The 13,306-nt window shown below is 37.1% G+C and overlaps 7 non-coding genes across 7 annotated transcripts; all 7 read left to right on the top strand.

Moving 5' to 3' along the window:
* The first annotated feature begins 279 nt into the window (after window positions 1–279).
* On the top strand, window positions 280–351 carry TRNAQ-UUG (transfer RNA glutamine (anticodon UUG)). Its single transcript has one exon. It is a non-coding gene; the product is annotated as a tRNA-Gln (tRNA).
* Window positions 352–2,280: 1,929 nt separating this feature from the next.
* On the top strand, window positions 2,281–2,352 carry TRNAQ-CUG (transfer RNA glutamine (anticodon CUG)). Its single transcript has one exon. It is a non-coding gene; the product is annotated as a tRNA-Gln (tRNA).
* A 944-nt stretch (window positions 2,353–3,296) lies between these two features.
* On the top strand, window positions 3,297–3,368 carry TRNAQ-CUG (transfer RNA glutamine (anticodon CUG)). The gene has a single exon. It is a non-coding gene; the product is annotated as a tRNA-Gln (tRNA).
* A 944-nt stretch (window positions 3,369–4,312) lies between these two features.
* On the top strand, window positions 4,313–4,384 carry TRNAQ-CUG (transfer RNA glutamine (anticodon CUG)). The gene has a single exon. It is a non-coding gene; the product is annotated as a tRNA-Gln (tRNA).
* Window positions 4,385–5,328: 944 nt separating this feature from the next.
* TRNAQ-CUG (transfer RNA glutamine (anticodon CUG)) lies at window positions 5,329–5,400 on the top strand. Its single transcript has one exon. It is a non-coding gene; the product is annotated as a tRNA-Gln (tRNA).
* Window positions 5,401–6,344: 944 nt separating this feature from the next.
* TRNAQ-CUG (transfer RNA glutamine (anticodon CUG)) lies at window positions 6,345–6,416 on the top strand. The gene has a single exon. It is a non-coding gene; the product is annotated as a tRNA-Gln (tRNA).
* Window positions 6,417–9,172: 2,756 nt separating this feature from the next.
* Window positions 9,173–9,244, top strand: TRNAQ-UUG (transfer RNA glutamine (anticodon UUG)). Its single transcript has one exon. It is a non-coding gene; the product is annotated as a tRNA-Gln (tRNA).
* Window positions 9,245–13,306: the final 4,062 nt, after the last annotated feature.

Here is a 13,306-nt window from a genome sequence, read left to right on the forward strand (position 1 = left end):
AAATCCATTGCTACAGCACTCAAGAAGGTAGCAGAGGGTTTTTCTGGTTTGCCATAAAAAGTTATTTATACATAGAGTTGAAAACAATACACAGGGCGAGAATAACAATGGGGTGGATGGAGCTACAGTCCTCCACATAAAAATAGGCCCACCATCAACTGTACGGTTGGCCATAAATCATAAGTATTAAAATTGTAGTTTCAAAGATTTTAAGCACGTCCAGTTTAGTACACAGTTTTTTATATGTGGACTGTTACAGCCTGGCATGATATGTCAATAGGTTCCATGGTGTAATGGTTAGCACTCTGGACTTTGAATCCAGCGATCCGAGTTCAAATCTCGGTGGGACCTTGTTTAAATATTTATTGTAAAAATAGATACATTAAAAAATGATTGGATTTGGCGATGGACTAGAAATCCATTGGGGTCTCCCAGCGCTTCTTCAAATACTGCCGACTACATTTTGGCTTGCTGGAAAAATGTCATAGAAATAAATTTTAAACCAATACTCAAACATTTTAGAAACCATTCAGTGATCATAAACACTTGTAGAATAAACCAAAAATGCTTCCTTTCTTTGCCATGGGGGTGTTCCTACTATTATATTATCATAGTTATGTTATTTGCACCTGATACCAGCAATATTCCCCCATATCATCTAATTTATCAATCTCCTTCATGATTTACCATATCACCAAGTACTTTAGCTTTCTCTAAAAAATCATCATATCACCATTTTGGGCAATCACAATCTGGGATGTGAAATCCATTGCTACAGCACTCAAAAAGGTAACAGAGGGTTTTTCTGGTTTGCCATAAAAAGTTATTTACACATAGAGTTGAAAACAATACACAGGGCGATAGTAACAATGGGGTGGATGGAGCTACAGTCCTCCACATAAAAATAGGCCCACCATCAACTTTACGGTTGGCCATAAATCATAAGTATTAAAATTGTAGTTTTAGTTTCCTCATCAAACTATGTTATTTCTCTACTTTTCTATATTTAGAGAGAAATTGGGGCTGATAGTGTTGGCGTTGTACACACCCACTTGGATCTGGCTACATCCACATAGCACTGGTCACAGCTCCTCCCCTTCTCAGTATATGCTCTGAAACATTTTAGCCCCTGACCCATGTGGCCCTTAATCCGGCCTTAACAATATGCAAATAGTTTGGTAGCATTTCAAAGATTTTAAGCACCTCCAGTTTAGTATACAGTTTATTATATGTGGACTGTTACAGCCAGGCATACTATGTCAATAGGTTCCATGGTGTAATGGTTAGCACTCTGGACTCTGAATCCAGTGATTCCAGTTCAAATCTCAGTGGGAACTTGTTTAAATATTTATTGTAAAAAAGTATACAAATATGACACATTATAAAATATGTATGTATTCGTGGCCGATTGGTTTTGGCGATGGACTAGAAATCCATTGGGGTCTCCCAGCGCATCTTCAAATACTGCCGACTACATTTTGGCTTGCTGGAAAAATGTCATTGAAATAAATTTTAAACCAATACTCAAACGTTTTAGAAACCATTCAGTGATCATAAACACCTGTAGAATAAACCAAAAATGCTTCCTTTCTTTGCCATGGGGGTGTGCCTACTATTATATTATCATGGTTATGTTATTTGCACCTGATACCAGCAATATTCCCCCATATCATCTAATTTATCAATCTCCTTCATGATTTACCATATCACCATGTAGTTTATCTTTCTCTAAAAAATCATCATATCACCATTTTGGGCAATCACAATCTGGGATGTGAAATCCATTGCTACAGCACTCAAAAAGGTAACAGAGGGTTTTTCTGGTTTGCCATAAAAAGTTATTTATACATAGAGTTGAAAACAATACACAGGGCGAGAATAACAATGGGGTGGATGGAGCTACAGTCCTCCACATAAAAATAGGCCCACCATCAACTGTACGGTTGGCCATCAATCATAAGTATTAAAATTGTAGTTTTAGTTTTCTCATCAAACTATGTTATTTTTCTACTTTTCTGTATTTAGAGAGAAATTGGGGCTGACAGTGTAGGTGTTGTACACACCCACTTGGATCTGGCTACATCCACATAGCACTGGTCACATCTCCTCACCTTTTCAGTATAGGCCCTGAAACATTTTAGCCCCTGACCCATGTGGTCCTTAATCCGGCCTTAACAATATGCAAATAGTTTGGTAGCATTTCAAAGATTTTAATCACCTCCAGTTTAGTATACAGTTTATTATATGTGGACTGTTACAGCCCGGCATACTATGTCAATAGGTTCCATGGTGTAATGGTTAGCACTCTGGACTCTGAATCCAGCGATCCGAGTTCAAATCTCGGTGGGACCTTGTATAAATATTTATTGTAAAAATATTTAACAAATATGACACATTATAAAATATGTATGTATTCATGGCCGATTGGTTTTGGCGATGGACTAGAAATCCATTGGGGTCTCCCAGCGCGTGTTCAAATACTGACGACTACATTTTGGCTTGCTTGAAAAATGTCATTGAAATAAATTTTAAACCAATACTCAAACGTTTTAGAAACCATTCAGTGATCATAAACGCCTGTAGAATAAACCAAAAATGCTTCCTTTCTTTGCCATGGGGGTGGGCCTACTATTATATTATCATAGTTATGTTATTTGCACCTGATACCAGCAATATTCCCCCATATCATTTAATTTATCAATCTCCTTCATGTTTTACCATATCACCATGTACTTTAGCTTTCTCTAAAAAATCATCATATCACCATTTTGGGCAATCACAATCTGGGATGTGAAATCCATTGCTACAGCACTCAAAAAGGTAACAGAGGGTTTTCCTGGTTTGCCATAAAAAGTTAATTATACATAGAGTTGAAAACAATACACAGGGTGAGAATAACAATGGGGTGGATGGAGCTACAGTCCTCCACTTAAAAATAGGCCCACCATCAACTGTACGGTTGGCCATAAATCATAAGTATTAAAATTGTAGTTTTAGTTTTCTCATCAAACTATGTTATTTTTCTACTTTTCTGTATTTAGAGAGAAATTGGAGCTGACAGTGTAGGCGTTGTACACACCCACTTGGATCTGGCTACATCCACATAGCACTGGTCACAGCTCCTCCTCTTCTCAGTATAGGCCCTGAAACATTTTAGCCCCTGACCCATGTGGTCCTTAATCCAGCCTTAACAATATGCAAATAGATTGGTAGCATTTCAAAGATTTTAAGCACCTCCAGTTTAGTATACAGTTTATTATATGTGGACTGTTACAGCCTGACATTATATGTCATTAGGTTCCATGGTGTAATGGTTAGCACTCTGGACTCTGAATCCAGCGATCCGAGTTCAAATCTCGGTGGGACCTTGTTTAAATATTTATTGTAAAAATAGTTAATAAATATGACACATTATATAATATGTATGTATTCTCTGCCGATTGGTTTTGGCGATGGACTAGAAATCCATTGGGGTCTCCCAGCGCGTGTTCAAATACTGCCGACTACATTTTGGCTTGCTGGAAAAATGTAATTGAAATAAATTTTAAACCAATACTCAAACATTTTAGAAACCATTCAGTGATCATAAACACCTGTAGAATAAACCAAAAATGCTTCCTTTCTTTGCCATGGGGGTGTGCATACTATTATATTATCATAGTTATGTTATTTGCACCTGATACCAGCAATATTCTCCCATATCATCTAATTTATCAATCTCCTACATGATTTACCATATCACCATGTACTTTAGCTTTCTCTAAAAAAATCATCATTTCACCATTTTGGGCAATCACAATCTGGGATGTGAAATCCATTCCTACAGCACTCAAAAAGGTAACAGAGGGTTTTTCTGGTTTGCCATAAAAGTTATTTATACATAGAGTTGAAAACAATACACAGGGCGAGAATCACAATGGGGTGGATGGAGCAACAGTCCTCCACATTAAAATAGGTCCATCATCAACTGTACGGTTGGCCATAAATCATAAGTACTAAAATTGTAGTTTTAGTTTTCTCATCAAACTATGTTATTTTTCTACTTTTCTGTATTTAGAGAGAAATTGGGGATTACAGTGTAGGCTTTGAACACACCCACTTGGATCTGGCTACATACACATAGCACTGGTCACAGCTCCTCCCCTTCTCAGTATAGTCCCTGAAACATTTTAGCCCCTGACCCATGTGGCCCTTAATCTGGCTTTAAGAATATGCAAATAGTTTGGAAGCAATTCAAAGATTTTAATCACCTCCAGTTTAGTATACAGTTTATTATATGTGGACTGTTACAGCCCGGCATACTATGTCAATAGGTTCCATGGTGTAATGGTTAGCACTCTGGACTCTGAATCCAGCGATCCGAGTTCAAATCTCGGTGGGACCTTGTATAAATATTTATTGTAAAAATATTTAACAAATATGACACATTATAAAATATGTATGTATTCATGGCCGATTGGTTTTGGCGATGGACTAGAAATCCATTGGGGTCTCCCAGCGCGTGTTCAAATACTGACGACTACATTTTGGCTTGCTTGAAAAATGTCATTGAAATAAATTTTAAACCAATACTCAAACGTTTTAGAAACCATTCAGTGATCATAAACGCCTGTAGAATAAACCAAAAATGCTTCCTTTCTTTGCCATGGGGGTGGGCCTACTATTATATTATCATAGTTATGTTATTTGCACCTGATACCAGCAATATTCCCCCATATCATTTAATTTATCAATCTCCTTCATGTTTTACCATATCACCATGTACTTTAGCTTTCTCTAAAAAATCATCATATCACCATTTTGGGCAATCACAATCTGGGATGTGAAATCCATTGCTGCAGCACTCAAAAAGGTAACAGAGGGTTTTCCTGGTTTGCCATAAAAAGTTAATTATACATAGAGTTGAAAACAATACACAGGGTGAGAATAACAATGGGGTGGATGGAGCTACAGTCCTCCACTTAAAAATAGGCCCACCATCAACTGTACGGTTGGCCATAAATCATAAGTATTAAAATTGTAGTTTTAGTTTTCTCATCAAACTATGTTATTTTTCTACTTTTCTGTATTTAGAGAGAAATTGGAGCTGACAGTGTAGGCGTTGTACACACCCACTTGGATCTGGCTACATCCACATAGCACTGGTCACAGCTCCTCCTCTTCTCAGTATAGGCCCTGAAACATTTTAGCCCCTGACCCATGTGGTCCTTAATCCAGCCTTAACAATATGCAAATAGATTGGTAGCATTTCAAAGATTTTAAGCACCTCCAGTTTAGTATACAGTTTATTATATGTGGACTGTTACAGCCTGACATTATATGTCATTAGGTTCCATGGTGTAATGGTTAGCACTCTGGACTCTGAATCCAGCGATCCGAGTTCAAATCTCGGTGGGACCTTGTTTAAATATTTATTGTAAAAATAGTTAATAAATATGACACATTATATAATATGTATGTATTCTCTGCCGATTGGTTTTGGCGATGGACTAGAAATCCATTGGGGTCTCCCAGCGCGTGTTCAAATACTGCCGACTACATTTTGGCTTGCTGGAAAAATGTAATTGAAATAAATTTTAAACCAATACTCAAACATTTTAGAAACCATTCAGTGATCATAAACACCTGTAGAATAAACCAAAAATGCTTCCTTTCTTTGCCATGGGGGTGTGCATACTATTATATTATCATAGTTATGTTATTTGCACCTGATACCAGCAATATTCTCCCATATCATCTAATTTATCAATCTCCTACATGATTTACCATATCACCATGTACTTTAGCTTTCTCTAAAAAAATCATCATTTCACCATTTTGGGCAATCACAATCTGGGATGTGAAATCCATTCCTACAGCACTCAAAAAGGTAACAGAGGGTTTTTCTGGTTTGCCATAAAAGTTATTTATACATAGAGTTGAAAACAATACACAGGGCGAGAATCACAATGGGGTGGATGGAGCAACAGTCCTCCACATTAAAATAGGTCCATCATCAACTGTACGGTTGGCCATAAATCATAAGTACTAAAATTGTAGTTTTAGTTTTCTCATCAAACTATGTTATTTTTCTACTTTTCTGTATTTAGAGAGAAATTGGGGATTACAGTGTAGGCTTTGAACACACCCACTTGGATCTGGCTACATACACATAGCACTGGTCACAGCTCCTCCCCTTCTCAGTATAGTCCCTGAAACATTTTAGCCCCTGACCCATGTGGCCCTTAATCTGGCTTTAAGAATATGCAAATAGTTTGGAAGCAATTCAAAGATTTTAAGCACCTTCAGGTTAGTTTACAGTTTATTATATGTGTACCGTTACAGCCTGACATGATATGTCTATAGGTTCCATGGTGTAATGGTTAGCACTCTGGACTCTGAATCCGGTGATCCGAGTTTAAATCTCAGTGGGACCTTGTTTAAATTTTTTGTTGTAAAAAAAGTAAACAAATATGACACATTATAAAATATGTAAGTATTCGTGGCCGATTGGTTTTGGCGATGGACTAGAATTCCATTGGGGTCTCCGACCGCGTGTTCAAATACTGCCGACAACAATTTGGCTTGCTGGAAAATGTAATTGAAATAAATTTTAAACCAATACTCAAACATTTTAGAAACCATTCAGTGATCATAAACACATGTAGAATAAACCAAAAATGCTTCCTTTCTTTGCCATGGGGGTGTGCCTACTATTATATTATCATAGTTATGTTATTTGCACCTGATACCAGCAATATTCCCCCATATCATCTAATTTATCAATCTCCTTCATGATTTACCATATCACCATGTACTTTAGCTTTCTCTAAAAAAATCATCATATCACCATTTTGGGCAATCACAATCTGGGATGTGAAATCCATTGCTACAGCACTCAAGAAGGTAGCAGAGGGTTTTTCTGGTTTGCCATAAAAAGTTATTTATACATAGAGTTGAAAACAATACACAGGGCGAGATTAACAATGGGGTGGATGGAGCTACAGTCCTCCACACAAAAAATAGGCCCACCATCAACTGTACGGTTGGCCATAAATCATAAGTATTAAAATTGTAGTTTTAGTTTTGTCATCAAACTATGTTATTTTTCTACTTTTCTGTATTTAGAGAGAAATTGGGGCTGACAGTGTAGGTGTTGTACACACCCACTTGGATCTGGCTACATCCACATAGCACTGGTCACAGCTCCTCCCCTTCTCAGTATAGGCCCTGAAACATTTTAGCCCCTGACCCATGTGGTCCTTAATCCGGCCTTAACAATATGCAAATAGATTGGTAGCATTTCAAAGATTTTAAGCACCTCCAGTTTAGTATACAGTTTATTATATGTGGACTGTTACAGCCCAGCATACTACGTCAATAGGTTCCATGGTGTAATGGTTAGCACTCTGGACTCTCAATCCAGCGATCCGTGTTCAAATCTCAGTGGGACCTTGTATAAATATTTATTGTAAAAATAGTTAACAAATATGACACATTATAAAATATGTATGTATTCGTGGCCGATTGGTTTTGGCGATGGACTAGAAATCTATTGGGGTCTCCCAGCGCGTGATCAAATACTGCCGACTACATTTTGGCTTTGCTGGAAAAATGTCATTGAAATAAATTTTAAACCAATACTCAAACGTTTTAGAAACCATTCAGAGATCATAAACACCTGTAGAATAAACCAAAAATGCTTCCTTTCGTTGCCATGGGGGTGGGCCTACTATTATATTATCATAGTTATGTTATTTGCACCTGATACCAGCAATATTCCCCCATATCATATAATTTATCAATCTCCTTCATGTTTTACCATATCACCATGTACTTTAGCTTTCTCTAAAAAATCATCATATCACCATTTTGGGCAATCACAATCTGGGATGTGAAATCCATTGCTACAGCACTCAAAAAGGTAACAGAGGGTTTTTCTGGTTTGCCATAAAAAGTTAATTATACATAGAGTTGAAAACAATACACAGGGCGAGAATAACAATGGGGTGGATGGAGCTACAGTCCTCCACATTAAAATAGGTCCATCATCAACTGTACGGTTGGCCATTAATCATAAGTACTAAAATTGTAGTTTTAGTTTTCTCATCAAACTATGTTATTTTTCTACTTTTCTGTATTTAGAGAGAAATTGGGGATTACAGTGTAGGCTTTGAACACACCCACTTGGATCTGGCTACATACACATAGCACTGGTCACAGCTCCTCCCCTTCTCAGTATAGGCCCTGAAACATTTTAGCCCCTGACCCATGTGGCCCTTAATCTGGCTTTAAGAATATGCAAATAGTTTGGAAGCACTTCAAAGATTTTAAGCAACTTCAGGTTATTATACAGTTTATTATATGTGAACTGTTACAGCCTGACATGATATGTCTATAGGTTCCATGGTGTAATGGTCAGCACTCTGGACTCAGAGTCCAGTGATCCGAGTTCAAATCTTGGTGGGACCTTGTTTAAATATTTATTGTAAAAAAAGGAAACAAATATGACACATTATAAAATATGTAAGTATAAGTGGCCGATTGGTTTTGGCGATGGACTAGAAATCCATTGGGGTCTCCCACCGCTTGTTCAAATACTGCCGACTACAATTTGGCTTGCTGGAAAAATGTAATTGAAATAAATTTTAAACCAATACTCAAACATTTTAGAAACCATTCAGTGATCATAAACACCTGTAGAATAAACCAAAAATGCTTCCTTTCTTTGCCTTGGTGGTGTGCCTACTATTATATTATCATAGTTATGTTATTTGCACCTGATACCAGCAATATTCCCCCATATCATCTAATTTATCAATCTCTTTCATGATTTACCATATCACCATGTACTTTAGCTTTCTCTAAAAAAATCATCATATCACCATTTTGGGCAATCACAATCAGGGATGTGAAATCCATTGCTACAGCACTCAAGAAGGTAGCAGAGGGTTTTTCTGGATTGCCATAAAAAGTTATTTATACATAGAGTTGAAAACAATACACAGGGCGAGAATAACAATGGGGTGGATGGAGCTACAGTCCTCCACATAAAAATAGGCCCACCATCAACTGTACGGTTGGCCATAAATCATAAGTATTAAAATTGTAGTTTCAAAGATTTTAAGCACGTCCAGTTTAGTACACAGTTTTTTGTATGTGGACTGTTACAGCCTGGCATGATATGTCAATAGGTTCCATGGTGTAATGGTTAGCACTCTGGACTTTGAATCCAGCGATCCGAGTTCAAATCTCGGTGGGACCTTGTTTAAATATTTATTGTAAAAATAGATACATTATAAAATGATTGGATTTGGCGATGAACTAGAAATCCATTGGGGTCTCCCAGCGCTTCTTCAAATACTGCCGACTACATTTTGGCTTGCTGGATAAATGTCATAGAAATAAATTTTAAACCAATACTCAAACATTTTAGAAACCATTCAGTGATCATAAACACTTGTAGAATAAACCAAAAATGCTTCCTTTCTTTGCCATGGGGGTGTTCCTACTATTATATTATCATAGTTATGTTATTTGCACCTGATACCAGCAATATTCCCCCATATCATCTAATTTATCAATCTCCTTCATGATTTACCATATCACCAAGTACTTTAGCTTTCTCTAAAAAATCATCATATCACCATTTTGGGCAATCACAATCTGGGATGTGAAATCCATTGCTACAGCACTCAAAAAGGTAACAGAGGGTTTTTCTGGTTTGCCATAAAAAGTTATTTACACATAGAGTTGAAAACAATACACAGGGCGATAGTAACAATGGGGTGGATGGAGCTACAGTCCTCCACATAAAAATAGGCCCACCATCAACTTTACGGTTGGCCATAAATCATAAGTATTAAAATTGTAGTTTTAGTTTCCTCATCAAACTATGTTATTTCTCTACTTTTCTATATTTAGAGAGAAATTGGGGCTGATAGTGTTGGCGTTGTACACACCCACTTGGATCTGGCTACATCCACATAGCACTGGTCACAGCTCCTCCCCTTCTCAGTATATGCCCTGAAACATTTTAGCCCCTGACCCATGTGGCCCTTAATCCGGCCTTAACAATATGCAAATAGTTTGGTAGCATTTCAAAGATTTTAAGCACCTCCAGTTTAGTATACAGTTTATTATATGTGGACTGTTACAGCCAGGAATACTATGTCAATAGGTTCCATGGTGTAATGGTTAGCACTCTTGACTCTGAATCCAGTGATTCCAGTTCAAATCTCAGTGGGAACTTGTTTAAATATTTATTGTAAAAAAGTATACAAATATGACACATTATAAAATATGTATGTATTCGTGGCCGATTGGTTTTGGCGATGGACTAGAAATCCATTGGGGTCTCCCAGCGCATCTTCAAATACTGCCGACTACATTTTGGCTTGCTGGAAAAATGTCATTGAAATAAATTTTAAACCAATACTCAAACGTTTTAGAAACCATTCAGTGATCATAAACACCTGTAGAATAAACCAAAAATGCTTCCTTTCTTTGCCATGGGGGTGTGCCTACTATTATATTATCATGGTTATGTTATTTGCACCTGATACCAGCAATATTCCCCCATATCATCTAATTTATCAATCTCCTTCATGATTTACCATATCACCATGTAGTTTATCTTTCTCTAAAAAATCATCATATCACCATTTTGGGCAATCACAATCTGGGATGTGAAATCCATTGCTACAGCACTCAAAAAGGTAACAGAGGGTTTTTCTGGTTTGCCATAAAAAGTTATTTATACATAGAGTTGAAAACAATACACAGGGCGAGAATAACAATGGGGTGGATGGAGCTACAGTCCTCCACATAAAAATAGGCCCACCATCAACTGTACGGTTGGCCATCAATCATAAGTATTAAAATTGTAGTTTTAGTTTTCTCATCAAACTATGTTATTTTTCTTCTTTTCTGTATTTAGAGAGAAATTGGGGCGGACAGTGTAGGCGCTGTACACACCCACTTGGATCTGGTTACATCCACATAGCACTGGTCACATCTCCTCCCCTTTTCAGTATAGGCCCTGAAACATTTTAGCCCCTGACCCATGTGGCCCTTAATCCGGCCTTAACAATATGCAAATAGATTGGTAGCATTTCAAAGATTTTAAGCACCTCCATTTTAGTTTACAGTTTATTATATGTGGACTGTTACAGCCAGACATACTATGTCAATAGGTTCCATGGAGTAATGGTTAGCATTCTGGACTCTGAATCCAGCGATCCGAGTTCAAATCTTAGTGGGAACTTGTTTTAATATTTATTGTAAAAAAAGTAAACAAATATGACACATTATAAAATATGTATGTATTCATGGCCGATTGGTTTTGGCGATGGACTAGAAATCCATTGGGGTCTCTCAGCGCGTGTTCAAATACTGCCGACTACATTTTGGCTTGCAGGAAAAATGTCATTGAAATAAATTTTAAACCAAAACTCAAACGTTTTAGAAACCATTCAGTGATCATAAACACCTGTAGAATAAACCAAAAATGCTTCCTTTCTTTGCCATGGGGGTGTGCCTACTATTATATTATCATAGTTATGTTATTTGCACCTGATACCAGCAATATTCCCCCATATCATCTAATTTATCAATCTCCTACATGATTTACCATATCACCATGTACTTTAGCTTTCTCTAAAAAATCATCATATCACCATTTTGGGCAATCACAATCTGGGTTGTGAAATCCATTGCTACAGCACTCAAAAAGGTAACAGAGGGTTTTTCTGGTTTGCCATAAAAAGTTATTTATACATAGAGTTGAAAACAATACACAGGGAGAGAATAACAATGGGGTGGATGGAGCTACAGTCCTCCACAGAAAAATAGGCCCACCATCAACTGTACGGTTGGCCATAAATCATAAGTATTAAAATTGTAGTTTTAGTTTTCTCATCAAACTATGTTATTTTTCTACTTTTCTGTATTTAGAGAGAAATTGGGGCTGACAGTGTAGGCGTTGTACACACCCACTTGGATCTGGCTACATCCACATAGCACTGGTCACATCTCCTCCCCTTTTCAGTATAGGTCCAGAAACATTTTAGCCCCTGACCCATGTGGCCCTTAATCCGGCCTTAACAATATGCAAATAGATTGGTAGCATTTCAAAGATTTTAAGCATCTCCAGTTTAGTATACAGTTTATTATATGTGGACTGTTACAGCCTGACATACTATGTCAATAGGTTCCATGGTGTAAAGGTTAGCACTCTGGACTCTGAATCCAGTGATTCGATTTCAAATCTTGGTGGGAACTTGTTTAAATATTTTTTGTAAAAAAAGTAAACAAATATGACACATTATAATATATGTATGTATTCGTGGCCGATTGGTTTTGGCGATGGACTAGAAATCCATTGGGGTCTCCCAGCGCATCTTCAAATACTGCCGACTACATTTTGGCTTGCTGGAAAAATATCATTGAAATAAATTTTAAACCAATACTCAAAAGTTTTAGAAACCATTCAGTGATCATAAACACCTGTAGAATAAACCAAAAATGCTTCCTTTCTTTGCCATGGGGGTGTGCCTACTATTATATTATCATAGTTATGTTATTTGCACCTGATACCAGCAATATTCCCCCATATCATCTAATTTATCAATCTCCTTCATGATTTACCATATCACCATGTACTTTAGCTTTCTCTAAAAAATCATCATATCACCATTTTGGGCAATCACAATCTGGGATGTGAAATCCATTGCTACAGCACTCAAAAAGGTAACAGAGGGTTTTTCTGGTTTGCCATAAAAAGTTATTTGTACATAGAGTTGAAAACAATACACAGGGCGATAGTAACAATGGGGTGGATGGAGCTACAGTCCTCCACATAAAAATAGGCCCACCATCAACTTTACGGTTGGCCATAAATCATAAGTATTAAAATTGTAGTTTTAGTTTCCTCATCAAACTATGTTATTTCTCTACTTTTCTATATTTAGAGAGAAATTGGGGCTGATAGTGTTGGCGTTGTACACACCCACTTGGATCTGGCTACATCCACATAGCACTGGTCACAGCTCCTCCCCTTCTCAGTATATGCCCTGAAACATTTTAGCCCCTGACCCATGTGGCCCTTAATCCGGCCTTAACAATATGCAAATAGTTTGGTAGCATTTCAAAGATTTTAAGCACCTCCAGTTTAGTATACAGTTTATTATATGTGGACTGTTACAGCCAGGCATACTATGTAAATAGGTTCCATGGTGTAATGGTTAGCACTCTGGACTCTGAATCCAGTGATTCCAGTTCAAATCTCAGTGGGAACTTGTTTAAATATTTATTGTAAAAAAGTAAA

The sequence above is a fragment of the Taudactylus pleione genome, unplaced genomic scaffold (genome assembly GCF_031769625.1).
Source record: "Taudactylus pleione unplaced genomic scaffold, aTauple2 ptg000085l, whole genome shotgun sequence".
Lineage (NCBI taxonomy): Eukaryota > Metazoa > Chordata > Amphibia > Anura > Myobatrachidae > Taudactylus > Taudactylus pleione.